Below are 27900 nucleotides of genomic sequence, written 5' to 3'. Positions count from 1 at the left end.
GTCCGAGCTACTCGGGAGGCTGAGGCAGGAGAATGGCGGGAACCTGGGAGGCGGAGCTTGCAGTGAGCTGAGATCCGGCCACAGCACTCCAGCCTGGGCGACAGAGCGAGACTCCGCCTCAAAAAAAAAAAAAAAAAAAAAAAAGAAAGTAGACATTGGCAAAGATTGTTGCCTGAAAGCCTCTCTTCCTTACCACTAGCAGAATCCACATTGTGTGGTGCTAAGGGAGGAGCACCTTTGTTTTGTGGTGTGCGTGTGGTGTGAGCGTGGTGTTTTGTCTAGAGGAAACATGGGTGAGGCACAAAGTAAGCCCACCCCATTAAGGAACTATGTTGAAATTTTTCAAGAAAAGGATTTAAGGGAGACTACGGAGTACTATGACACCAGGAAAACTTAAAACTTTGTGTAAGGTAGACTGGCCAGCGTTAGAGGTAGGTTGGCCATTAGAAGGAATCATGGACAGGTCCCTTGTTTCATAGGTACGGCACAAGGTAACCTGTAAGCCAGGGAACCCAGACCAGCTTGTTTCAGATCCCCCGCCCCCAACACACGGTGGTTGAGAGAACAGAAGCATAAGCGGCTGGCAGAGGCAAGGAAAGACCAGCAGAGAGAGAGAAAGGAAAGAGACAGAGAGGAAAAGAGGCAGAGAGAGAGAGAGAGGAAGAGACAAAGAGGGCGTCAAGGAGAGAGAGAAAGGAAATGTAGCAGGACAAGCGGCAGACAAAACTCCTCAGACACCGAGTTAAAGAAGGAAGGGGTTTATTTGGCCGGGGGCATTGGCAAGACTTCAGTCTCAAGAGCCGAGCTCCCTGAGTGAGCAATTCCTGTCCCTTTTAAGGGCTCACAACTCTAAGGGGGTGCATGTGAGAGGGTCGAGATTGATTGAGCAAGCAGGGGCTATGTTACTGGGGGATGCATGCACCAGTAATTGGATTGGAACAAAACAAGATAGGAATTTTCACAGTGTATTCCTATACAATGTCTGTAATCTATAGATAACAGAACCAGTTAGGTCAGGGGTCGATCTTTAACTACCAGGCCCAGGGTGTGGCGCCGGGCTGTCTGCTGTGGATTTCATTTCTGCCTTTCTGTTTTGACTTCTTCTTTCTTTGGAGGCCGAAATTGGGCATAAGACAATATGAAGGGTGGTCTCCTCCCTTATTCCCCTCCTTTGAGACTCTCACTCATTTTATTAGTGGGAGTTCTTACTTTCATTTTCACTACCCATGTCTTCTTGCAAGACAGATCGATAATGATTTATATAGTACATTTGTGCTGAGGCATTTTGGTGAACTAAGGTAACGATGAAGCTTTTTATCATTCAAAGAAGTAAAGGTATCAAACAAGGGAGCGGTAAGTAGGTTCCTATTACTATTATAACTCTTATTATAAGGGTTTTAAATCCTCCTAGCGCTGAGAGTCATTTTGTAAACATGGCCCCAGGATCATATCTATGCCATACTTGCACGGGCACATGCGCCAGTTTTGTCATATCTCTAACCATGTTTTCAACTACTTGCCCTTAATTATCTATGTGTAGGCAGCAATTAGTAAGGTTAAATTTCCTACAGATCTCTCCTTCAGCTGCTAGCAGGTGGTTGAGAGCTAATCTATTTTGATAGATAACATTTCTCATCTGAATTTCTTGCTGAGCCAGAATAGTCAAGGCTCTGCCGGTTTTATTAGTGATTACTTCTAAGACAGCTTGTAACCATATGGTTCGGTTGATCATGTAAATGGGGGTCCGGTATCCCCATGAGCCATCTTGTGCCCAAGTAGCAGGCCTATAATATTGTATGATTCTCTCAGGGGGCCATTTATCATTTTTTTCAATTTCTTATAGCTATGCTTCTCTTTTCAAGGGAAGCATAGATAGGGAAGCCCAGGAGTTTGCCTGTTTTTATGGGCAGTAGGAAGAAAGGTGGTTTAATAGTGCCAATAACACAACTACCTGCCCACTGGTCAGGTAATTTGGCATAAGCTCTATGCCCACATAACCAGTATAATCCAGTGGGGACTGTCCAGTCCCCGTGGGACTCTGGGTGGGTTCACACAGTTTGCAACTTCGGGAATTTGCTAAATGGATTTCTCTCTGTGTGATTTGAACTCCACCAAGTGACTGTTTCTGTGGTACCATTATACAGTTTCTGTCTTACACAACTAAGTCATCCTACGGGCTGAGTGAATTCTTTTCCTTTTCTAGCTATGCAATATTATCCAATAATTGAGGTTTTAGGACCCAGAAATTATCACGGTGATTCTTTTGAACTGGGAATTCATCAGGAACTGGGTCTGTAGACCCTAATTCTCAGGCTTCCCATGGCCATTGATCTCCCATTATAGTTCCTCCACATACATAACATGAAGTGACATTGAGAGACTGGGCTATATACTCAGATAATTGAAAAAACAAATTTCTTGTTTTTCCTGGAATTTCTGGTACTGGCACATTTAGTTCATCATAGAAAGTTTGAAACACTGGTTCAGGAGAGCGTTTGTACACTTCTCCTCGAACCAAGATATTTACTCAAGGATCCAGTCCGGCCCCATCGATTCCTAATGTCACACGCTCCCCTTTTTTCCAGTGAGGATCAAGGGGATTGGTTATTACTAGCTCTAAGGGGTTACATTGTCCCTTAGTACAGGAAGGGCCATTTTTTCCTTTCTGAAGGTGGACTGGATCCTTTTCATCATTTTTTTATTTTATTTTATCCAAGTGGCCTAAATGACACAAAACCAGTATTTACATTTATTTTCACACAGTCCTAATTTATGACAGATGTACTTATTTTCTGCAATGTAGCCTCTTTTCTAACTAAGAGAACCACACCTTATTCCTTATTACTGTTAATGACAGCACAGGCATCAAATTTGAAGGTGACTTGTTTGGGCAACCTTTTGTTTGTTTGTTTGTTTTGGCTAACACTTTACTCATATCATTTATGAGCTCCCACCAGTCCTTAGTCCTTAATCTTATTTTAAGAACTGTGGTCATGGGAGGCTCAGATGGGTCATAACACACATTAGGTTGGTCATTTCCTGGGCTACATACCTTGTATAGAATAATATTATACAAACAACTTATTTTTAGAGTTCCAGTACACTTACAATAACTGTAAAATAATAGGACCATAACAACCTTTTGTCCTACCTCAGTGACTTGATATATACACTGGGAACAGCCCTCAGTCTGAGGAAGGTCAGTTGAAGTCCTTACTGTACAAGTCCAAATTTTAAGGGAAATGAGTCCCGCGATGAGTTTCCTCATGCTTCAGCCGTGCGTGGACCAGTCAGGTTCTGGGTGTGACTGGAGCAGGGCTTGTCGTCTTCTTCAGAGTCACTTTGCAGAGAGTGGCAAAGCTGCTCCCATCCACGCACCGCTTACAGTCTACTGATGTTTAAGGATGGTCTTGGAGGTTGGGCCTGCTAGAATAAATTGAGTCCAACACCTCTACACAGTTACGTTCAACTGTGCTCTCTGATACCGGGAACAAGGTGGTGGGGTTTAGGGTGTTGCAAACTTCAATGGTTATGTGGGGATTTTCACATAGCAAGCTTTGGTACTTGGTTAATCTAGCATTGTTAACCAATAACCTTTGGTATTTATTAAAGTTACCACAGCATGGGGGGGGGGCTTTATATTCAGGTTTTGCCTAAGGGTTAGTTTATCTGCTTCTTGTGCTAACGAGGCCTTTGCTGCCAAGGCCCTTAGACCTGGGGACCAGCATTTGGAATCTCTGTCTAGTTGTTTTGAGAGATAGGCCACTGGCCTTGGCCAGGCCCCACAGTCTGTGTGAAAACTCTAACTGCCTTTTTTTTCTCTTTCTGACACATAGAGTGTAAAGAGTTTTGTCAGGTCAGGTAGCCTCAGGGCTGGGGCTGACATGAGTTTTTCTTTTAATTCATGAAAAGCTCATTGCTATTAGTTGTAATAAATGTAGTTTATCTAATCTACATTTTTATTAACTGTCACCTACTAAAATATTGACTCAAATCCTGCAGCTATTTTATTTCAAGCTTTAAATTGATCTGGTATTCCTCGTGGGAATCCAATTGCGTCTAAATAGGCATGAGAGTCGAAAGACCCATAGGGGGCTTCTCTCGCTTTATGAAGTCTTATTATTTTTTTCCTTCTAGTTGATGAAATGCCAGGGTGAAAGGGATAGCCAATTGCACTAAAGTACAAGTGCCACTCCAGTTATTCAGCAGAGTGCCTAGTAAAGGTCCACCACAATACCACCACACATCCGCTCAGGGATGAACAAAGGCTGACTCATTGATAAGCTCTTGAAAATTCTTAAGCTCACTGCATCCTTTCAAGTCTCCAAGGAATGCTAAGTTTCCTCCCTGTTGTGAGAGACAGGAAGTAAACCTAGTGTTGGGAGACAGAAGCTGGATGGCCCTCGGGGGTTGAACTGCAGGGACTTGGGGATATAGCAGAGAGAGCTGGGCATGACTTATTACTCCAGGCTGTAGAATCCTGGAAAAGAGCTACCATGCAGCCCACACCTGGTCGACTGGAGGACCACCTTAGTGGAAAGGGGACAGTCTGAGCCTCTGGCCTGCCATGTGCACAAGCGTAACAATTGCTTCTGTTTAATGTGCAGATGGAATATATGATGCATTTTAACCAGGTATTTGCATCTTGGTATCCTGTCTTATTGCTAAAGTGTGTTTTAAGTCTTTAACTTCTATGATCCTCTAGTAAAATGAATGTACGGTTTTAGGGAAATTACAAAAACCAGTTAGGGCAGTCCATCCTTGCTCTTTAGTGGTCCACAGAACGTTGGACCAACTATGACATGAAAGCTCTACATCAGGGGGCAACACTCCTGGTTGGCACTGGGGTCTTTATCAAAATCTCCTTGGATTAAATGGTCCTAGTTTACTAATGTCTAGTCTGAGGAGAGTCAGGAGGGACAGAAGTACTTCTCTGAAGTAGAAAACTGTCTTTGACTTGGCAAGTCCTCACAGGGTGTAACAAAGCAAGCATTAAATGCAATAGTTTGAGGTGAAATTGACTTGGTTATATTAATAACCAGATGATCAGCAATAGAACGAGGAAAGAAGAGTAATAGAATAGATTAGAAGAGTTAAATTTTTCTTAGCTTTAGTTTGGTAGAGTTTTTGTCAGGACTCTGAGCCCAAGCCTAGCCATCGCATCCCCTGTGACATGCACGTATATATGCCCAGATGGCCTGAAGTAACTGAAAAATCACAAAAGAAGTGAAAATGCCCTGCCCGGCCTTAGCTGATGACATTCCACCACAAAAGAAGTGAAAATGCCAATCCTTGTCTTAAGTGATGACATTATCTTGTGAAATTCCTTTTCCTGGCTCATTCTGACTCAAAAAGCTCCCCCACCAAGTACCTTGTGACTCCTACTCCTGCCCGACAGAGAACAACCCCCCTTTGACTGTAATTTTCCTTTACCTGCCCAAATCCTATAAAACGGCCCCACCCTTATCTCCCTTCGCTGACTCTCTTTTTGGACTCAGCCCGCCTGCACCCAGGTGAAATAAACAGCTTTATTGCTCACACAAAGCCTGTTTGGTGTTCTCTTCACAGGGATGCGCATGACAGTTTTCCCCTGGGACTATGGCCCACGACTCTGGAGGGGTTGGCGCTTTCTTGACTTGGGTGTGATTAGTCCATCCTTTTCTTTTTTTTTTTTTTTTTTTGGTGAGAAAGGAAAGTGGAAGATAAAATAAGTATATGATTTTTAAGAAATTGACCTTTTGTTTTAAATGTAGGGACCTTGGGAGTGGACTTTATAGTCCTTAGTGCCATTTTACTGAGAAATTTCCTTTAGCGCCTATTTTTATTAGTTTTTAAACCAAAGAAAGCCAAATACCATTTTACATTTAACAACGCTTCTCGTATGATTTTTATACAAGATAAGCTAAATTTTATCTTTATATTAGTGTGTCATTAATGTTAAACCTAATTTTAATAAAACCTTGTGGACATATTTAATTTTTAATGTTTGACCATAAGGTAAGATTTTATAGACTCTTTTTAATCTTTTATAATTTTTGCTAAAGAGCAGGTTGGTGCTTTAAGAAAAACCTGTTATGCTTTTACTTTAATGTCCAGTTCACAGAAAAACTGGATGATACTACTTTAACTTTAGCTAATATGTTTATACACAGAATGTTCTTTACAATTAACATTTTAAAACTCACTTAAACCTTCAAAACAATAATTTTTAAAAATGTACATTCTTATGCCTCCTTATAATCCTTTCACCAAAGATATATTTTGCTTTTCTTATACACTTTGTGTATAAACTTTTCTTTTTTCCAATAGTTTTACCTTCAGGAGGCCTAGTTACTTTTAAATTATACGACATTTTTTGCATAAATTCTTTTTTTAACACACATTTTTTTATAACCCTTTTTTTTTTCTTTCACAACTTTTACGGGCAATTTTTTTTTTTGACATGCCTAAACTTTCTGACTTATTACAAACATTTTTTTCTTTAAACAACCAGTTAGTTTATTTCAGGACAAGAATTTACCATATAACACTCTTTTTATATAAATTCCACCCTGCCCTTTATCCCGAAGATGATAACCTTTTTTTTTTTTTAACAGAAGGAAGGCCTCAGTGCTTTCAGGATACACCCTTGTTTACACTGACAACAAAGTGGTATTGGAGTGTTATAGAGTTACAGAAAATACCTTCAATTATCAATTACAGGTTTTAAATTTACCTTGGCTTTTAAAGGAATAGGGTCCTTTTTTTTTTTTTTTTTCTTAACTACTTGTATATCTGTCTTTCTCTCTTTGACTTTGTCTCTCTCTGACTTTCCTTTTGCCTCTGTCTCTTCCTCTCTCTCTCTGTCTCTGTCTTTCTGTCTCTCCTTGACTCCCTATTTGTCTGTCTCTTCCACTCTGTCTCTTTGCCTCTTTTCCTCTCTGTCTGTTTCCTTTCTCTCTCACTGCTGGTCCTTCCTTGCCTCTGCCAGCCACTTAAGCTGCTATTCTCTCAACCGCCATGTGTTGGGGGCAGGGGATCTAAAACAAGCTGAGTCTGGGTTCCCTGGCTTACAGGTTACCTTGTGCCATACCTTTGAAACAAGGGACCTGTTCAGGCTTCATTCTAATGGCCAACCTACCTCTAATGCTGGCCAGTCTATCTTCGACAAAGTTTTAAGCTTTCCTGGTGTCACAGTACTCCATAGTCTCCCTTAAATACTTTTTTTTTTTTTTGAAAATTTTCAACATAGTTCCTAGTGGGGTGGGCTTACTTTGTGCCTCACGCATGTTTCCTCTAGACAAAACACCACGCTCACACCACACGCACACCACAAAACAATGGGTAAAAATGGCACACACACACTTTTGTAGTTTACACCAAACCAAAATCAAAACCAAAATCAGAGTATCCAGAAATCCAAGCCAGCTCAAAACCAAAACCAAAGTATCAAGCAATCCAAGTCAAGTCAAAAACAAAAACCAAAGTGCTAGTACAGGCACACGATGGGTGATCAGGCCACCCTTCCACTCAAATGGAGTAGGCAAGTTCCCAAGACCGGTCCTGTCAAGCAATTCAAACCAAGTCAAAACCAAAACCAAAGTGCCGATAAAGGCACACCGTGGGTGATCAGGCCACGCTTACACTCAAATGGAGTGGGCAAGTTCCCAAGACCTGTCTTGTCAAGCAATTCAAACCAAATCAAAACACAACCAAGGTGCCGATAAAGGCACACTGTAAAGGTAAACTGAGGCTGGAGCCAAACCGGGAACGAAGACACAAGGCAAATGGCAGTGAGAATAGCCTTTATTAGGGCTTGCGGGTGAGGTTCCTCAGTCCAAAGGTGTGGGCCGAGGAAGTAGCGCTGAGGGAGTAGGATAGGGGCTTTTTATAGCCCGAGAGGCAGGGAAGCTGGTTGTGCAAACAGGGCCTGGGGGGTCTTGAAACTACTAGGGCAGGAGTTGAGTAAGGGTCATGAGGAAGGGGTCTTTAGAAACTGTTAACCGAAACTGCTGTTTACGAACTTGTGGAATGCAGGTGAGCTGCAGGTCATGGGGGAGTGTGGTTGCCCAGCCAGAACTTCTGACATATGCAAGTCTGCGGGTGTGTTCAAAGAGGAAGGGAAGTCTCGAACAAAGGGCCTGCTACGCCGGGTGGCGCTGCCATGTCGGGTCTAGATCCCTGCCTAACATTCCGACTTCTTTCTAATAAGAAAATGGGGTGACGTGTTCATCTGGCTGCTTCCTGCTGGTATGGGTCATCGTGGGGTTCTTCGGAGGTCGGAACTCAGGTATAAGGGTAGAGCAGCATCTGATTGAAAGTGACCTGGAAGACTTCTTTCATGCTGTCCTGGATGAAGCGGAGGACACAGGGTGCTATAAGTAGCAAGAAGCCAATGATTAGTAAGGGGCTTAGAAAGGGTAGGACTTAACCGGCCACACAGACGACTGCCACCACCTAAGTGAGGGCCTTAATCTGAGGTTTTTCTGGTGGAATATTTCCTGAATCTTTTCTAGAGTGAGGAGATTGGTTTCTACTAGTCCTAACTCATTGATGTAGTGTTCGGCCGGGAAGGGGAAAGGAGGGGGTTAGGTTAGAGGAGTTAAAAGGGCTGGGTAAGGGTACCGCAACCAGTGGGGGCTTATTCAAGGCTGCACACAAGAAACAACGAGAGATGTTGTGTACCTCGGCCAAGCCAGGAAAAAGGGTTGCTGCTGTCCTGGGGCTTACTGCCTGGGCTAGAGCTGAGATGGCTTCCTCCTGTTGTCTGATGTCAGAGGCCAGGCTGATGAGGCTGCTTATGACCTTGATGTAGGCCTTAAAGATCCTGAGTCGGGCCATGGGATAAGACTCACTGTGCCCACCAGTCCTAGGAAGGACAAGATCTCTTCCGCATCCTGAGGAGGCTGGAGAGTTTCAATGAGGCTTATTCTATCCGCTGTGAGGCTTTTTGTAGTGGGTGTGAGGAGTATGCCTAGGTAGGTGACAGAAGGGCTGCAAAGTTGAGCCTTAGCTGGGGTAACCTGATAACCTCAGTCGCCTAGAAAATTTAAAAGTGTAGCAGTATCTGCAAGGGAGCACTCCTAGGAAGGACTACATAGTAATAAGTCATCGACATACTGCAATAACACTATTGTTAGTGTTACAGACTAACACTATTGTTAGTCTGGGTCAGGGGACAGAGGACAACATTCTGTGCCAGTGCCTGTCCGAAAAAATGGGGGCTATCATGGAACCTTTGAGGCAAAACAGTCCAAGTCAGCTGGGAAGAAATATGAGTGTCTGGATCTTCCAATGTAAAAGCAAACAGAAAGTGGCAGTCTGGGTGTAGAGGGATGGTAAAGAAGGCATCTTTCAGGTCAAGGACAGTGAAATGGGTGGTGTCAGGGGGAACGTGCGAGAGGAGTGTATATGGATTAGGAACAACTGGAAAGGTAGGGCCTACTGCCTCATTGATGAGGCGTAGGTCCTGTACGAGACGATAGGCCCCAGAGCTTTTCTGTACAGGCAGGATAGGAGTATTACATCGTGAGTTGTGGGAACTAGAATGTGCTGCCGGAGCAGGCATGTAATGATGGGTTTTAGTCCTTGTCAGTGTTCAAGGGAGATAGGGAACTGGGGTCTAGAGGGGAACTTGGAAGGGTCTTTTAGCCGGATGCGGACCGGAGTGTGGTGCTGGGCAATGATCGGGGTGGAGGTGTCCCACACCTCAGGGTTAATGGGGACTGGAAACGGGAGTAGGGGGTCAGCCTGGCAGGGTTCGTCAGGTGAGAGGAGGGGGAAGAGGAACGTGAGGTGTGGGGAGGGGTTGGGTCGGAAGTGAGCTGAGGCCCCTAGCTTGGAGAGGAGATCTCATCCCAACAAGGGGACTGGGCATGAAGGAATGATAAGAAATGAGTGCAAGAAGAGGGAGCCATCCAAGGGGCAAGACAGAGGAGGAGTCTGGCGGTAGGTGGAGGGAGTGCCGTCAATTCCCATGACTGTGACAGTGGAAGGGTGGCTGGGGCCACTGAAGGAAGGCAAAACAGAGTAGGTAGCCTCCATGTCCCTAAGGAAGGATATGGACTTACCCGCTACCTGGAGCATACTGGGCTCGGCGAGAGTGAGAGGGGTCCCCTGAGTCTGGGCCTCTTCAATCTTTGTCAGTGTGGAGGAGCTGGAGGCACCTCCAATACCTGGAGGAGGGTCGTCACGTGGAGGCGCAGTGACCGTCCTTAGGTCGGGGCAGTCTGACTTCCAGTGGCCCATTTGCCAACAGTTCGGATGGGGTGAGTTGGCTCCTTTGGGTTAGAGCACTGCCTGGCCCATTGGCTGTCGTTTCCGCACTTGAAGCAGGCACCAGGTGGCGCTCGGGCAGTACATCTTTTCTGGGAGCTCCTGGAGCGGGCTGGCCTCAGGGCTGCTACCAAGGCCTGGGTTTGGAGTTGTACCTTTTGTTTTAGCCTGGCCTGTCGTTGGGCCTCAGCTGCCTCCTCCCTGGAGTTGTAGACCTTGAAGGCCAGTTTGACTAAGTCCAGGATGGGAGTTTGAGGGCCGTCCTCCACGTTTTTTAACTTTTTTGGATACTGGGGGTGGACTGAGAAATAAAGTATGAAGCTAAGATGGCTCCTCCTGCAGGGGAGGCAGGGTCAAGGCAGGTGTACTGAATAAGTGACTCTGTCAGTCGGTTAAGAAAAAACAGCTGGATTTTCATCTGAGCCTTAGACTACCTTCTTTAACTTATTAAAATTGACTGACTTATTGAAGGCTGCCTACATGCCAGCAAGAAGGCACTGGACCATCATATCTCGGCTGCGGCGGCCTGCCTGATGAACATGCTAGTCCTAGTTGGGCTTGGCTGAGGACACCGCCTCAGTGCCAACTTGCATGGCGTGGTCAGTTAAATGAACCTGGTCAGTGTGCTGCCTGGCTGCCGCTACGATACACTCCCGTTCCTCAGGGGACAGTGTTGAGGTCATAACAACATGGAGGTCATGCCAGGTGAGATCATATGCCTGGCATAGATACCTGAACTCTTTGATATAATGAGTAGGATTGGCCAAAAAGGAGCCTGCATGCTCCTCAACCTTAGACAAATCTGCCAATGAAAACAGCACATGGACCCAGACTACTCCTTTGGCGCCTGCCACCTCTCGCAAGGGACACAGGAGGTCGGTCCTGGACCGAGTATGGGCTGAGACAGGTGAGGAAGGGGAGGAGGTGGAGGTAGGGGAGACAGAATCTGTCGGGTTGGTAAGGGCACATGAGGGGTGGGAGGGAGGGGAGGCATTGACAAGGACAGGGATAATGGTGGGTCAGGGTAAGGAGGAGGTTGGGCAGGAGACAGGAGGGGTGGCCGGGATAGGGTGTCAGGAGGCTCAGAAAAAGAGGAGGAATCATCCCTCTCCTTGCTCGAGGGAAGACACTTTGCGAGTAGAACCTGAGCTAATGAGCATTGGGCGTAGAGATCTGGGCAAGAACGCAAGTCCCAAAAGGCTTGAACATAGGGTATCTTGTACCATTTGCCTAGTCTCTTGCAGAAGTTGGTCAGATCTGTGAGGATGTTAAAGTCTAGAGTGCCTTCTGCAGGCCACTGAGACTGATTATCCAATTTATACTGTGGCCATGCTACTGTGCAGAAGAAAATGAGCCACTTTTGTTTTAGGTCTTGGCTGAGACTTAAAGTCTGGAAATTAGCCAAGAGGCACCTCAGAGGGGATTTTCTGTTTGGTTTGGACTGGGTATTTCCCATGGTCCTAAGGCGGGCAGTCCGGAGGCAATGGGAGCGTCCTCCTACTGTCACGTGGAGTGCGGGGTATGGCGGCTTCCAGGGAGGTTGGACATCTCCTAGTCCCCAGTGCCAAGGTCACAGTTGACTGGAGGGAGCCCCTGATGTGGCCACATGTTTCGGACAGGGACTTCCCAGAGGAGGCCTACAGGACGGGGGAAAACTTATCCAGCAGTGATTGAATTGAGTCTTGGATTTGGTGAAATGGCTCCCGGCTTGGAAAGGAGGTCCTGGCTTGGGGAGAGGAGAGCCTGCCTGACCCGGCAGGGGTCCAGGGAGGGGGTCTCCTCCCGGGTTTCGGCACCAAATATAAAGGTAAACTGAGGCTGGAGCCAAACCGGGAATGAAGACACTAAGCAAATGGCACTAAGAATAGTCTTTATTAGGACTCCCGGGTGAGGTTCCTTGGTCCAAAGGTGCAGGCCGAGGAAGTCGCGCTGAGGGAGTAGGATAGGGGCTTTTTATAGCCCGAGAGGCAGGGAAGCTGGTTGTGCAAACAGGGCCTGGGGGTCTTGAAACTACTAGGGCAGGAGTTGAGTAAGTGTCATGAGGAAGGGGTCTTTGGAAACTGTTAACCGAAACTGCTGTTTACGAACTTGTGGAATGCAGGTGAGCTGCAGGTCATGGGGGAGTGTGGTTGCCCAGCCAGAACTTCTGACATATGCAAGTCTGCGGGTGTGTTCAAAGAGGAAGGGAAGTCTCAAGCAAAGGGCCTACCACACTGGGTGGCGCCGCCATGTTGGGTCTAGATCCCTGCCTAACACACACCATGGGTGATCAGGCCACGCTTCCACTCAAATGGAGTAGGCAAGTTCCCAAGACCAATCCTGTCAAGCAATTCAAAGCAAGTCGAAACCAAAACCAAAGTGCCGATAAAGGCACACTGTGGGTGATCAGGCCACGCTTCCCCTCAAATGGAGTGGGCAAGTTCCCAAGACCAGTCCTGTCAAGCAATTCAAACCAAGTCAAAACCAAAACCAAAGTGCCGATAAAGGCACGCTGTGGGTGATCAGGCCACGCTTCCACTCAAATGGAGTGGGCAAGTTCCCAAGACTAGTCTTACCAAGTTTTACATGTCCAGACTCCAAGTGCCCATTCCTTCCCAGTGTTCAGCCACTGCTTTGATCCTCCACGGGGGCCTGCCACACACTGCTTTGGCGAAGCGTCCCACCGGGACAAATGCCCACCTGGGAGCACTCTCAGGATCCGCGTCGCTGGGGCTGGTCGGAGTCCCCCGCAGGGATGTTCCATAGGGCAGGCTTAAGCTGCCTAAGGAGCTGCCTCCACCATCCACCATTCACCTCGCTTCCCGGTCAGGTAACCAAGAAATGTAGCAGGAGGAGAGGCAGACAAAACTCCTCAGGCACCGAGTTACAGAATGAAGGGGTTTATTCAGCCAGGGGCATTGGCAAGACTTCAGTCTCAAGAGCCAAGCTCCCTGAGTGAGCAATTCCTGTCCCTTTTAAGGGCTCACAACTCTAAGGGGGTGCAAGTGAGAGGGTCTTGATTGATTGAGCAAGCAGGGGGTACGTGACTGGGGGATGCATGCACCGGTAATTGGATCAGAACAAAACAGGACAGGGATTTTCACAGTGTATTCCTATACAATGTCTGTAATCTATAGATAACAGAACCAGGCCCAGGGTGTGGCGCCCTGCTGTCTGCCTGTGGATCTCATTTCTGCCGTTTAGTTTTGACTTCTTCTTTCTTTGGAGGCAGAAATTGGGCATAAGACAATATGAGGGGTGGTCTCCTCCCTGAAAAGAAAGAGAGAGGCAGAGAGAGAGGAGACAGAGGCAAAAGAAAAGTCAAAGAGAGAGAGACAAAGTCAAAGAGAGAAAGAAAGAAAGAGAGAGATATACAAGTAGTTAAGAGAAAAAAAAAAGTGTACCCTATTCCTTTAAAAGCCATTATACCAATTCTAATTTGGACAAAACAAGGTCTTATTAATAGCAAAAGATAATTAAAATCCCAAACTTACAAAGTTTTCAACAAAAGTAAAGTTTGCTAAAAGTTAACAGTGTAACATGTATTATAGTAACTTCTAAACTTGTGGCCTTAGACAGTCTAGTCCATAGACATAAAAAAAAAAAAAGGTTATAAAAAAAAGTGTGTTAAAAAAGAATTTATGCAAAAAATGTGTAATTTAAAAGTAACTAAGCCTCCTGAATGTAAAACTATTGAAAAGAAAAACAAAACAAAAGAAACAAAAAAACAGTTTATGTACAAGGTGTATAAGAAAAGCAAAACAGGCCGGGCACGGTGGCTCACGCCTGTAATCCCTGCACTTTGGGAGGCCGAGGCGGGTGGATCACGAGGTCAGGAGATCGAGACCATCCTGGCTAACACGGTGAAACCCCGTCTCTACTAAAATACAAAAAATTAGCCGGGCGCGGTGGTGGGCGCCTGTAGTCCCAGCTACTCCGGAGGCTGAGGCAGGAGAATGGCGCGAACCCGGGAGGCGGAGCTTGCAGTGAGCCGAGATGGTGCCACTGCACTCCAGCCTGGGCGACAGAGTGAAGACTCCGCCTCAAAAAAAAGAAAAGAAAAGCAAAACATACCTTTGGTAAAAGGATTATAAGGAGGCATAAGAATATACATTTTTACCTACATTAAAAAGTTAAAAACTACTGTTTTGAAGGTTTAAGCAAGGTTTAAAACGTTAATTGTAAAGAACATTCTGTGTGTAAACATATTAGCTAAAGTTAAAGAAGTATCATCCAGTTTTTCTGTGAACCAAACATTAAAGTAAAAGCATAACAAGTTTTTCTTAAAGCACCAATCTGCTCTTTAGCAAAAATTATAAAAGATTAAAAAGAGTCTATAAAATCTTACCTTATGGTCAAACATTAAAAATTAAATAAATATATCTACAAGGTTTTATTAAAATTAGGTTTAACATTAATAGCACACTAATATAAAGATAACATTTAGCTTATCTGGTATAAAAATCATATGAGAAGCATTGTTAAATGTAAAACGGTATTTGGCTTTCTTTGGTTTAAAAACTAATAAAAATAGGTGCTTAAGGAAATTTCTCAGTAAAAAGGCACTAAGGACTATAAAGTCCACTCCCAAGGTCCCCACATTTAAAACAAAAGGTCAATTTCTTAAAAATTATATACTTGTTTTATCTTCCACTTTCCTTTCTCGCAAAAAAAAAACTAAAAGTCTTTTAGCACAGGTACCACCGCTAGAATTTCCAGTAAACCAGCACCAGCCTGAAGATCACTTTCTCATCAAAAGGTGGAAAGAAGAAAAACTTGAGCCAGCCTGGGAAGGACCTTACCTTGTGCTGCTAACCAGCAAGAGTGCTGTTCATACAGCAAAAAAAGGAGGGACTCATCACACCCGAGTCAAGAAAGTGCCACCCCCTCCAGAGTCATGGGCCATAGTCCCAGGGGAAAACCCTACCAAACTAAAGGTAAGAAAAATTTAATTCTTTTAATCTGTTCTATTAATCTTTCTTCTTTCCTCATTCTATTGCTGACCATCTAGTTATTAATATAACCAAGTCAATTTCACCTCAAACTATTGCATTTAATACTTACCTTGTTATACCCTGTGAGGACTTGCCAATTCAAAGACAGCTTTCTACTTCAGAAAAGTACTTCTGTCCCTCCTGACTCTCCTCAGACTAGGCATTAGTAAACTAGGACCATTTAATCTGGGGAGATTTCGATAAAGACCCCAGTGCCAACCAGGAGTGTTGCCCCCTGATGTAGAGCTTTCATGCCAACATTCTGTGGACCACTAAAGAGCAAGGATGGACTGCCCCAACCGGTTTTTGTAATTTCCCTAAAACCGTACATTCATTTTACTAGAGGATCACAGAAGTTAAAGACTTAAAACACACTTTAGCAATTAAGACAGGATACCAAGATGCAAATACCTGGTTAAAATGGATCAAATATTCCATCTGTACATTAAACAAAAGCAATTGTTATGCTTGTGCACATGGCAGGCCAGAGGCCCAGATTGTCCCCTTTCCATTAAGGTGGTCCTCCAGTCGACCAGGTGTGGGCTGCATGGTAGCTCTTTTCCAGGATTCTACAGCCTGGAGTAATAAGTCATGCCCAGCTCTCTCTCTGCTATATCCCAAAGTCCCGCACCCTGCAGTTCAGCCCCCGAGGGCCATCCAGCTTCCATCTCCCAACACTAAGTTCACTTCGTGTCTCTCATGACAGGGAGGAAACTTAGCATTCCTTGGAGACTTGAAAGGATGCAGTGAGCTTAAGAATTTTCAAGAGCTTATCAGTCAGTCAGCCCTTGTTCATCCCTGAGCGGATGTGTGGTGGTATTGTGGTGGACCTTTACTAGGCACTCTGCTGAATAACTGAAGTGGCACTCGTACTTTAGTCCAGTTGGCTATCCCTTTCATCCTGGCATTTAATCAACCAGAAGGAAAAATAATAATAAGACACCATAAAGACCCTTATGGGTCTTCCAACTCTCATGTTTATTTAGACGCAACTGGAGTCCCACGAGGAATACCAGATCAATTTGAAGCTTGAAATAAAATAGCTGCAGGATTTGAGTCAATATTTTAGTAGGTGACAGTTAATAAAAATGTAGATTAGATAAACTACGTCTATTTACAACCAACAGCAACGAGCTTTTCATGAATTAAAAGAAAAACTCAGGTCGGCCCCATACCTGAGGCTACCTGACCTGACAAAACTCTTTAACTCTATGTGTCAAAAAAAAAAAAAAAAAGGCAGTTGGAGTTTTAACCCAGAATGTAGGGCCCTGGCCAAGGCCAGTGGCCTATCTCTCAAAACAACTAGACAGAGTTTCCAAAGGCTGGCCACCATGTCCAAGGGCCCTGGCAGCAAAGGCCCTGTTAGCACAAGAAGCAGATAAGCTAACTCTTAGGCAAAACCTAAACATAAAGTCCCCCCGTGCTGTGGTGATTTTAATAAATACCAAAGGACACCATTAGCTAATAAATGCTAGACTAACTAGATACCAAAGCTTGCTCTGTGAAAATCCCCACATAACCATTTAAGTTTGCAACACCCTAAACCCCGCCACCTTGCTCCTGGTATCAGAGAGCCCAGTTAAACATAACTGTGTATAAGTATTGGACTCAGTTTTTTCTAGTGGGCCCAACCTCCAAGACCATCCTTAAACATCAGTAGACTGGGAGCTGTACATGGATGGGAGCAGCTTCGCCAACCCTGCAAAGTGACTCTGAAAAAGACGACAAGCCCTGCTCCAGTCACACCTGGAAGCTGACTAGTCCATGCATGGCCGAAGCATGAGGAAACTCATCGTGGGACTCATTTTCCTTAAAATTTGGACTTGTACAGTAAGGACTTCAACTGACCTTCCTCAGACTGAGGGCTGTTCCCAGTGTATACATCAAATCACTGAGTTGGACAAAAGGTTGCTATGGTCCTATTATTTTATGGTTATTGTAAGTGTACTGGAACTCTAAAAATAAGTTGTTTGTATAATATTATTCTATACAAGGTACGTAGCCCAGGAAATGACCAACCTGATATGTGTTATGACCCATCTGAGTCTCCCATGACCACAGTTCTCAAAATAAGATTAAGAACTAAGGACAGGTGGGAGCTCATAAATGATATGAGTAAAGTGTTAGCCAAAACAGAAAAAAAAAAAAAAAAGGTTGCCCTAACAAGTCACCTTAAAATTTGATGCCTGTGCTATCATTAATAGTAATAAGTTAGGAATAAGGTGTGGTTCTCTTAGTTAGAAAAGAGGCTACATTGCAGAAAATAAGTACATCTGTCATAAATTAGGACTGTGTGGAAATAAATGTAAATACTGGTCTTGTGTCATTTAGGCCACTTGGATAAAAGAAAAAAAATGATGAAAAGGATCCAGTCCACCTTCAGAAAGGAAAAAATGGCCCTTTCTGTATTAAGGGACAATGTAACCCCTTAGAGCTAGTAACAACAAATCCTTTTGATCCTTGCTGAAAAGAAGAGGAGTGTGTGACCTTAGGAATTGATGGGGCCAGACTAGATCCTTGAGTAAATATCTTGGTTCGAGGAGAAGTGTACAAACGCTCTCCTGAACCAGTGTTTCAAACTTTCTATGATGAACTAAATGTACCAGTACCAGAAATTCCAGGAAAAACAAGAAATTTGTTTTTTCAATTAGCTGAGTATATAGCCCAGTCTCTCAATGTCACTTCATGTTATGTATGTGGAGGAACTGTAATAGGAGATCAATGACCATGGGAAGCCCAAGAATTAGTGTCTACAGACCCAGTTCCTGATTAATTCCCAGCTCAAAAGAATCACCCTGATAATTTCTGGGTCCTAAAACCTCAATTATTGGACAATATTGCATAGCTAGAGAAGGAAAAGAATTCACTCACCCTGTAGTACGTCTTAGTTGTCTGGGACAGAAACTGTATAATGGTACCACAGAAACAGTCACTTGGTGGAGTTCAAATCACACAGAGAGAAATCCAGTTAGCAAATTCCCAAAGTTGCAAACCGTGTGGACCCACCTGGGGTCCCACCAGGACTGGACAGTCCCCACTGGATTGTATTGGATACGTGGGCATAGAGCTTATGCCAAATTACCTGACCAGTGGGCAGGTAGTTGTGTTATTGGCACTATTAAACCACCTTTCTTCCTACTGCCCATAAAAATAGGCGAACTCCTGAGCTTCCCTGTCTATGCTTCCCTTGAAAAGAGAAGCATAGCTATAAGAAATTGGAAAAAAAAAAAAAAAAAAAAAGATATATGGCCCCCTGAGAGAATCATACAGTATCATAGGCCTGCTACTTAGGCACAAGATGGCTCATGGGGATACCGGACCCCCATTTACATGATCAACCAAATCATAAGGTTACAATCTGTCTTAAAAATAATCACTAATAGGCCGGGCGCGGTGGCTCAAGCCTGTAATCCCAGCACTTTGGGAGGCCGAGATGGGCGGATCACTAGGTCAGGAGATCGAGACCATCCTGGCGAACACGGTGAAACCCCGTCTCTACTAAAAAATACAAAAAACTAGCCGGGCGAGGCGGCGGGCGCCTGTAGTCCCAGCTACTCGGGAGGCTGAGGCAGGAGAATGGCGTAAACCCGGGGGGCAGAGCTTGCAGTGAGCTGAGATCCGGCCACTGCACTCCAGCCCGGGCGACAGAGCCAGACTCCGTCTCAAAAAAAAAAAAAAAAAAAAAAAAAATCACTAATAAAACCGGCAGAGCCTTGACTATTCTGGCCTAGCAAGAAACTCAGAGGAGAAATGCTATCAATCAAAATAGATTAGCTCTCGACTACTCAGATGAGAAATGCTATTTATCAAAATAGATTAGCTCTCAACTACTTGCTAGCAGCTGAAGGAGAGATCTGTAGGAAATTTAATCTTACTAATTGCTGCCTACACACAGATAATCAAGGGCAAGTAGTTGAAGACATGGTTAGCGATATGACAAAACTGGCACACATGCCCGTGCAAGTGTGGCATAGATTTTACTCTTGGGCCATGTTTAGAAAATGGCTCCCAGCACTAGGAGGATTTAAAATTCTTTAATAAGAGTTATAATAGTAATAGGAGCCTACTTACTGCTCCCTTTGCTACCTGTACTTCTTTGAATGATAAAAAGCTTCATTGCTACCTTAGTTCATCATAATGCACAAATGTGCTATATGAATCACTATGGATCTGTCTTGAAAGAAGACATGGGGAGTAAAAATGAAAGTGAGAACTCCCACTAATAAAAGGAGTGAGAGTCTCAAAAGAGGGGAATAAGGGAGGAGACCACCCCTCATATTGTCTTATGCCCAATTTCGGCCTCCAAAGAAAGAAGAAGTCAAAACTAAAAGGCAGAAATGAAATCCACAGCAGACAGCCCGGCGCCACACCCTGGGCCTGGTAGTTAAAGATCGACCCCTGACCTAATTGGTTCTGTTATCTATAGATTACAGACATTGTATAGAAATGCACTGTGAAAATCCCTATCTTGTTTTGTTCTGATCTAATTACCAGTGCATGCATCCCAAAGTCACGTAGCCCCTGCTTGCTCAATCAATCTCGACCCTCTCACATGCACCCCCTTAAGAGTTGTGAGCCCTTAAAAGGGACAGGAATTGCTCACTCAGGGAGCCCGGCTCTTGAGACAGAAGTCTTGCCAATGCCCCAAGCCAAATAAACCCCTTCCTTCTTTAACTCGGTGTCTGAGGAGTTTTGTCTGCTGCTTGTCCTGCTACAGTGCCAGCGTCCCCACTTCCCAAGACAGGGTGGCTGGTGTAGGTGCCAAGAGGAGCCCTTGGTCCTCTCAAATTTTGATGAAAAATTGCAAAAGGCTGGGTGTGGTGGCTCATGCCTGTAATCCCAGCACTTTGTGAGGCTGAGGCCGACAGATCATAAGGTCAGGAGGTGGAGGCCATCCTGGCCAACATAGTGAAACCCCGTCTCTACTGAAAATACAAAAATTAGCCGGGCATAGTGCTGCATGCCTGTAGTCCCAGCTAGTCAGGAGGCTGAGGCAGGAGAATTGTTTGAACCCAGGAGACAGAGGCTATAGTGAGTCAATATCGTGCCACTGCACTCCAGCCTCGGCAACAGAGCGAGACTCTGTCTGAAAGAAAAGAAAAAGAAAAGAAAAGAAAAGAGAAAAGAAAAGAAAGGAAGGAAGGAAGGAAGGAAGGAAGGAAGGAAGGAAGGAAGGAAGGAAGGAAGGAAGGAAGGAAGGAAAGGTTGCAAAAGGCAAATCGATTGGAGTAAAGGCAGACACATTTATTTACTGTGTCTGCACAAACCTAAAGATATGGGGGAAATCGTTTTGTTTTTTTTTTGGAGACGGAGTCTCGCTCTATCACCCAGGCTGGAGTGCAGTGGCGCGATCTTGACTCACTGCAACCTCCGCCTCCCAGGTTCAAGTGATTCTCCTACCTCAGCCTCCCAAGTAGCTGTACTACAGGCGCATGCCATCCCACCTGACTAAGTTTTTGTATTTTTAGTAGAGATGGGGTTTCACCATGTCAGCCAAGATGGTCTCGATTTCCTGACCTCGTGATCCACCCACCTCAGCCTCCAAAAGTGCTGGGATTAGAGTCGTGAGCCACCATGCCTGGCCAAGATATGAGGGAAATTGTCCATTTTTATGCTTAGGTTCCTCAAGGTATGGACAGCCGTGCAGAAATAGAATTGGGCAAATAGGGTCGGATCTAATGAGAAGAGCCTGAGTGGGGACACCCAGCCAGGCCTGTCTGTGTAGATTCTTGTGGCCTCTCTGAGCAGTGCTCCTTCCTTCCTTCCTTCCCTCCTTTCATCCATCCAGGACCCTCTCTGGAGTGAGGGTCTTAAGATCTACAGTCTAACAAGGTAGGTCAGATCATTTCTTCATGGCCGGGTTTTACACAGAAAGGCAGAAAGAAAATTAGAGTCATATTTTTTAGATGTTATGGCTGGCTTTGGGTTCTGGTTTCCATGACTCCCCTTGGGGAAGAAGGATCCTAGTCTCTATGGCCAGATGGGAGAATGAGGGGCGAGAGACAGGAGGGCCAGAGAAGGTCAGGGAAAACATGTTGCTTCTGAGGCTGCTTAGGATGCTCTCATTTTGGATCTTGTTTTCTGAGCTGCCTGGCCCTTCTCCATCCAGCCTCCCTCCTCTCTACCCTCCAGATTAGAGAATGAGCCTGATGCCATTTGAGCACTCAGTTGGGTGGGGAAAGAGTACTCCTCCTCCCTCATCTGCCTTTTGAACTGTTTGGAAAATTGAAGGCTCTCACTTTCTGATCAGAGACAGGATCAGAGTGGGCAGTGGGTTTTTTTGTTTGTTTGTTTGTTTGTTTTTTCTCAGCATGACATCTCATAGACTCCACAAAGACAGAAGAACATTGACGAGTGTTGGATGTCTCTGGGCTCTTGAATTCCCATCGCATTAGCATCACCAACTAAATAAGACACCATTCTGCCACAAAACGGTGCTGGGTGCCAAACCATCATCTTCTCAGGATAATATTTTCAACTGATTAATGTAAAATGTTTGGGAATTTCACTGGCAACCACAAAAGCATGTGAATATTTTCTCTAACCGTGTGGTGAAGTCTTTTGTGTGTGTGTGTGTGTGTGAGACGGAGTCTCACTCTGTCCCCTAGGGGGTGCAGTGGCACAATCTCAGTTCACTGCAACTTCTGGCTCCTGGGCTCAAGCAATTCTCCTGTCTCAGCCTCCTGAGTAGCTGGGACTACAGGCGCCTGCCACCACGCCCAGCTAATTTTTGTATTTTTAGTAGAGACAGGGTTTCACCTTGTTGATCAGGCTGGTCTTGGACTCTTGACCTTAGGTGATGCATCTGCCTTGGCCTCCCAAAGTGCTGGGATTACAGGCATGAGCCAGGGCTCCTGGCCCGTCTTTTTTTTTTTTTAAGGCAACAGAAACAACCAAAAAATGGACGACTAGAAGAGATGTAAATGATCCTAATTACAGGAAATTTTTGAAGCAGTCTGTCACCCAGGCTGGAGTACAGTGGCATGATCTCGGCTTACTGCAACCTCCGCCTCCCGGGTTCAAGCAATTCTCCTGACTCAGCCCCCCTAGTAGCTGAGACTATAGGCACACACCACCACGCCAGGCTAATTTTTGTATTTTTGGTAGAGATGGGGTTTCACCATGTTGGCCAGGCTGGTCTCAAACCCGTAACCTCGTGTGATCCACCCGCCTCAGGCTACCAAAGTGCTGGGATTACAGTCGAGAGCCACCACACCCAGCCTTAATTACAGGAAATTTTAATCCCACATTTACCTTGTATATTTGATGTGTCTTTTGTTATATGTATTTTATGGCATTGCAGGTTACCCTATTTAAAATTCTAGTCTCACAAATCAGAGTATACAAAAGCAAATGTTGAAGAGGCCATAAGCTGTGTATTTAAAAGAAATATGGGAGATGCAAGGATGTTTGGATAGGAAGATATGACTTGGGAAATCTCACGTCTGGCACATGGAAAAGGAATCTGAAGTAATTCATTTTCATTGCTCCTAAAAGGCAGAAATACAACTAAGAAACACAACTTCCTACGTGGTATGAAATCACTCTGCTCTTCTGCCTGAGAAAGTTGTCAGAATAGAAATGGAGTCACGAATGTTCACAAAACCCTGATGAATAGAATTGGAGAAGTCCTGAAGAGAAGATTGCCAGGCTTGCAGGCCTGATTAAAAAAAAAAAAAAAGACTACAAAAACCACAGCCTTGCTCACAGGCCACCACCAGGGTACACAAAAAAGACTTCTGCAAGGACATCTCCCCAGTAACCTCCTGTTTAACTTCGGACTGGTGTCACCCTTGTTATTGATATTTCTAACCACAGATAATTATTTCAAAACAATTAGGTAATTCTTCTTATTTTGTCCTCTAAAAACCTTTGTCTTCCTTTACCTCTCTGAATACGCACTTAGTGTTTACCATGGCACATGTATTCCCATTGCAATGCTTTATTCCCAAATACATTTCTTTTAGAGAGCTTGTCTCGGTTTATTTCAGTTGACACCAAATTTTCTATGTGTAAGTGAAAAAAAGGTAGGGGGGAATCATAAAGTGTCAAAATTGAGAGATGTCTTCCAGATGGTTCAGTCAGTCCCTGTGTCTTATAAAGGAGACTAAGCATGTTAACACACACACACACACACACTCCAACCTGCTGAAAATAAAGTCTCTTTTTAAACACTTCTGTCTACATTGTTCTGCTCTCTGAATTGCACTGGAGGACACCCAGCTGGTGTCCACTGGGGAATCTGCAGAGTTGCTTGCTTGGTGTGTGGGGAAACACACCTGCCAACATCTGGTGGCAGAAGGGTTGTGTTGAGTGGAGAGTTGGAAAAAACACATCCATTGATTTTTCCTGTATGTCTTGAGTTGCAGGGGATGGAAACGCCTTTCCTTTAAGCAAGGAAAGTAGGTTTAACTGTCCCCTTCCTCCTGGGTGGTCCCCCTACAGCCCCAGGCAATTGTCTCCTCAAGGCCCACTGGCCAGGTCGGGCTTCCATTAACAGCCACTCCAGCCCAGCAAATCAGAGCTCCCCTCCTCTAAATATCCAGGGTGGGTGTTGGGCTAGGCACTGATGACATTATCATGACCAGGGAAGGGCCTGAGGACCCAGTAGTCAGACCTCGCATCAGGGGCTGGACCAGCTCCGGCCAGAGAAAGAGGATGCATTTGAGAAGGGCCCAAGCCCAGAGCCACACACCAGCTAGGGGCCAAGGGATAAAAGGAAGGAAATGATGAAGGGGCTGATTAAAAAAAAAAAAAAAAAAAAAGCCTACAAAAACCACAGCCTTGCACAGATGCCATCACCACCATAGACAAAAATGACGGACTGTGGTCACCTGCAGGGCCAGAGACAGCTCAGGTGGGCTGGGCTACCATCCATACCTCAACATCCAGGAGCCCTGGCCTCCCTCACTGCAACCCTCCACGCAGGCAGAAATAACGTTCACAAAATTAACTGCTACACTTAAAGATGGTGAATATTAAGCTAACTGTATTATCCAATACTATGGATAGCCTTTGTATAATTTTTAAACCTTTCAACTTAAAAACTCATGTCAAAACCAATTACTCAATGTTTCATTTTAAATGCAGTTGTAATGGTAATCTTTTCAATATTTCAGATGTTAAAATTGCTCAAAAAATTAGGATTCTAAAAATCTAAATATACCTGTGAAAGGAAAATAAATCTTAGGACCCCAAAGTCACTTGGCTAAAGAGAAAAGTCAAGCTGGGAACTGCTTAGGGCCAACCTGCCTCCCATTCTATTTAAAGTCACCCCTCTGCTCACTGAAATAGATGCATATCTGTTTGCCTCCTTTGGAAAGCCCAAACAGAAACTCAAAAGAATGCAACTGTTTGTGTTTCACCTATTTGTGACTAGGAAGGCCCCTTCCTGCTTTGAATCTTTCTGCCTTTGCTTCAGGTTTTCCTGCCTTTCCAGACTGACCCAATGTACTTACATATATTGATTGATGTCTCATGTCTCCCTAAAATGTAAAAAACCAAGCTGTGCTGCGACCACCTTGGGCACTTGTCGTCAGAACTTCCTGAGGCTGTGTCATGGGTGCCTGTCCTCAACCTTGGCAAAATAAACTTTCTAAATTAACTGAGACCTGTCTCAAATTTTCAGAGTTCAAATACCTAAGGTATTTCTATTTTATTTACTTATTTAAGAGATGCATTCTCAGTGTCCTTTAGTTCAATTTAATCCTATGCCTACCAAAAGACAAAATTACAACAAATTTAGAGACATAATGGTTTTATTATTATTATTATTTTGAGACAGGGCTTTGCTCTTGCTCTGTTGTCCAGGCTAGAGTTCAATGGTGCAATCAGGGCTCACTGCAGCCTCCACCTCCCTGGCTCAAGCAATCCTCCCACCTCAGTCTCCCAAGTAGCAGAGACTACAGGTGTGTGCCATCAAGCCTGGCTAAGTTTTAAAATTTTTTGTAGAGAAGAGGTTTCACCATGTTGCCCAGGCTGGTCTCAAACTCCTGGGCTCCAGTGATCCTCCCACCTCAGCCTTCTAAAGTGCTGGGACTACAGGCATGAGCCACCATGCCTGGCCTAGAACTTAAGCTATTTCTCAACTGAAAGTAATCATAATAATAGGTATTATTATTATTATTCTCAGCCTTTGATTATCTATAATTCTAAAGCAATTCCATAATCCTGACCCAATCAAATATGGTTTTCTCTCCCAGGGCCCTGAAGTGAATGAATGATAGTCTCTGTTCAGATCCCATCACTTGGTTCCCAGCTTGAACCGGGATGTTGACAAAAATATGGACTGGAGCACAAAAGGGCCTTGCTTGTCTTGCACACCCTTCAGACATAAGTTACAGCTCTGTGGTTTCTTCCATCTAAAACTTGCAACTTCCCTGTCTCAATTGGTTCAGGCCACTGTGAAAGGAAGATACTTTGGGCCCCTTCAGGCTGGGAACCTCTCAGGTCAAATCTACCTCAAGTTCTATTCAGTCATCCCTCTGCTCACAGAGATAGATGCATATTGTGATTGCCTCTTGGGAAAGACTTATCAGAAACTCAGAAGAATCCAACCATCTCTCTCTCTCATCTACTTGTAATGTGGAAGCCCCCAGTACAGTGGGGGTTGGGGGGCCTTGCTTTGAGCTGTCTCTGCCTTTTTGGATGGAGCTAATGTACTTCTTACATATAGTAATTGATATCTCATGTCTCCCTAAAATGTATAAAACCAAGCTGTGTCCTGACCACCTTGGGCACACGTTGGCAGGACTTCCTGAGGCTGTGTCATGCACATGTCCTCAACCTTGGCAAAATAAACTTTCTAAATTAACTGAGACCTGTCTCATTTTCAGGGTTCACACCACCATAACACTGCAGTAGAGAGACTAGGTGCCGTAAACCACAGAAGTTTACTTTCTCATGGTGCTGGAGGCTGGAGTCCAAGATCAAGGTGTGAACAAGGTCATTTCCCCCTGAGGCCTCTCTCCTGAGCTTGTAGATGCAGTCTCCCCACCAGTCCTCATAGGGCCATCCCTCCTTGTGAGTCTGTGCCCTAATCTCCTCTCCTTATGAGAACACCAGATCTATAGGATTAGGGCCTATCCAAAGGAACTCATTTACCTTTATTTCCTCTTTAATGGCTGTGTCTCCAAACACAGCCACATTCTGAGGTCCTGGGGGTAGGACTTGAACTTGTGAATTTCAAGGGACATAATTCACATTATGACAGCCCCCTACCCTAACAAGCAGGTGAGCACCAGTCAGGTTTCCTCCTGGCTCCTGTTTGAACTGGACTCGCTGGCCCTCTGGGGATACTTGGATTCTTGCACTGACTGAGGGTTTGTGTGCCTCTGAGGTCATTGTTGGCAACAGCCCTCTCTCCAGACATGGGACATCATAAGATGTGGGCTAGCCGGGTGCAGTGGCTCACGCCTGTAATCCCAGCACTTTGGGAGGCTGAGGGGGGCAGATCACCTGAAGTCGGGAGTTCGAGACAAGCCTGACCAACATGGAGAAACCCCATCTCTACTAAAAATACAAAATTAGTCGGGTGTGGTGGCACACGCCTGTAATCCCAGCTACTTGGGAGGCTGAGGCAAGAGAACCTGGAAGGCAGAGGTTGCAGTGAGCCGAGATCGTGCCATTGCACTCCAGCCTGGGCAACAAGAGCGAAACTCCGTCTCAAAAAAAAAAAAAAAAAGATGTGGGCTAACTGCACAGACCTAGAAAGTTGGGGGCAGGGGCATCAAGGATCAGGATGTTACTGGTGTGTCATCAGCATTGCCCTGTTTCTGATCAACAGGGTGAACAGCTTAGGAGCCAAGGGAAAACTTCCCCTTTATCCTCCGAAGTTTTGTTGTAAAATCAACTGACAGAAGGCAGATTGCTACGAGGAAAGGCTTACACATCTATTAACGTGCATGGGGAGAATCACAGGGTGGTTACCTCACCATGCAATGAGGTGCAGAGTCCCTTATTCTCCTCTTAGGGGAAAGAGAGATAGGGAAGCGTGCATTATTTGAGGGGGATAGTAAATATTTTTTAGGGAAATTCAATGGGCTTGAAGAACGTACAATGGCCTGGGACAGTCTGTTGGTTTGTGACAAAGACGGCTTCTCCCAGGGCCAATTTTATAGCTAGAAAAAAATATTTACAGCTAGAAAAAAAAGGTCTGTCCAGGCGTGTTGACCGACTTCAGTCCTCATTCCTGTGATGAGAGTTCAGCCGTTGGAAACTCAGGGAAGGGATCAGAGGCCATTGTTTTCTGCTGCAGCAGGTCTGCACTTTAGGCAGATAGGGGAATTTCACAGAACAGCCTCATCCAGTGCTTTGGGAGAGACAGAAGTTTGGGAGACAGGAAGGAGGGGAAGGTCAGAGAGACCTGGAGGCTTCTTATTCAGTTCAGCATGTCAAAGCGCTGGGGTGTCAGTTTCTTTTTTTTTTTTTTTTTTTTTTTTTTGAGACGGAGTCTCGCTCTGCCGCCCAGGCTGGAGTGCAGTGGCCGGATCTCAGCTCACTGCAAGCTCCGCCTCCTGGGTTTAGGCCATTCTCCTGCCTCAGCCTCCCAAGCAGCTGGGACTACAGGCACCCGCCACGTCGCCCGGCTAGTTTTTTTTTGTATTTTTTAGTAGAGACGGGGTTTCACCGTGTTAGCCAGGAAGGTCTCGATCTCCTGACCTAGTGATCCGCC

The 27900-nt window shown here is 45.0% G+C and overlaps 1 long non-coding RNA gene across 1 annotated transcript; it reads left to right on the top strand.

The window, feature by feature from the left end:
- Positions 1 to 135: 135 nt before the first annotated feature.
- LOC105499685 (uncharacterized) lies at positions 136 to 19901 on the top strand. Its single transcript, XR_011615258.1, has 2 exons — positions 136 to 15170; positions 16840 to 19901. It is a non-coding gene; the product is annotated as an uncharacterized lncRNA (long non-coding RNA).
- Positions 19902 to 27900: the final 7999 nt, after the last annotated feature.

This window comes from Macaca nemestrina, chromosome 1 (assembly GCF_043159975.1).
Source record: "Macaca nemestrina isolate mMacNem1 chromosome 1, mMacNem.hap1, whole genome shotgun sequence".
Taxonomy (NCBI): domain Eukaryota; kingdom Metazoa; phylum Chordata; class Mammalia; order Primates; family Cercopithecidae; genus Macaca; species Macaca nemestrina.
The sequence above is the reverse complement of the archived record's forward strand: the minus strand, read 5'-3'. Positions and strand labels throughout refer to the sequence as shown.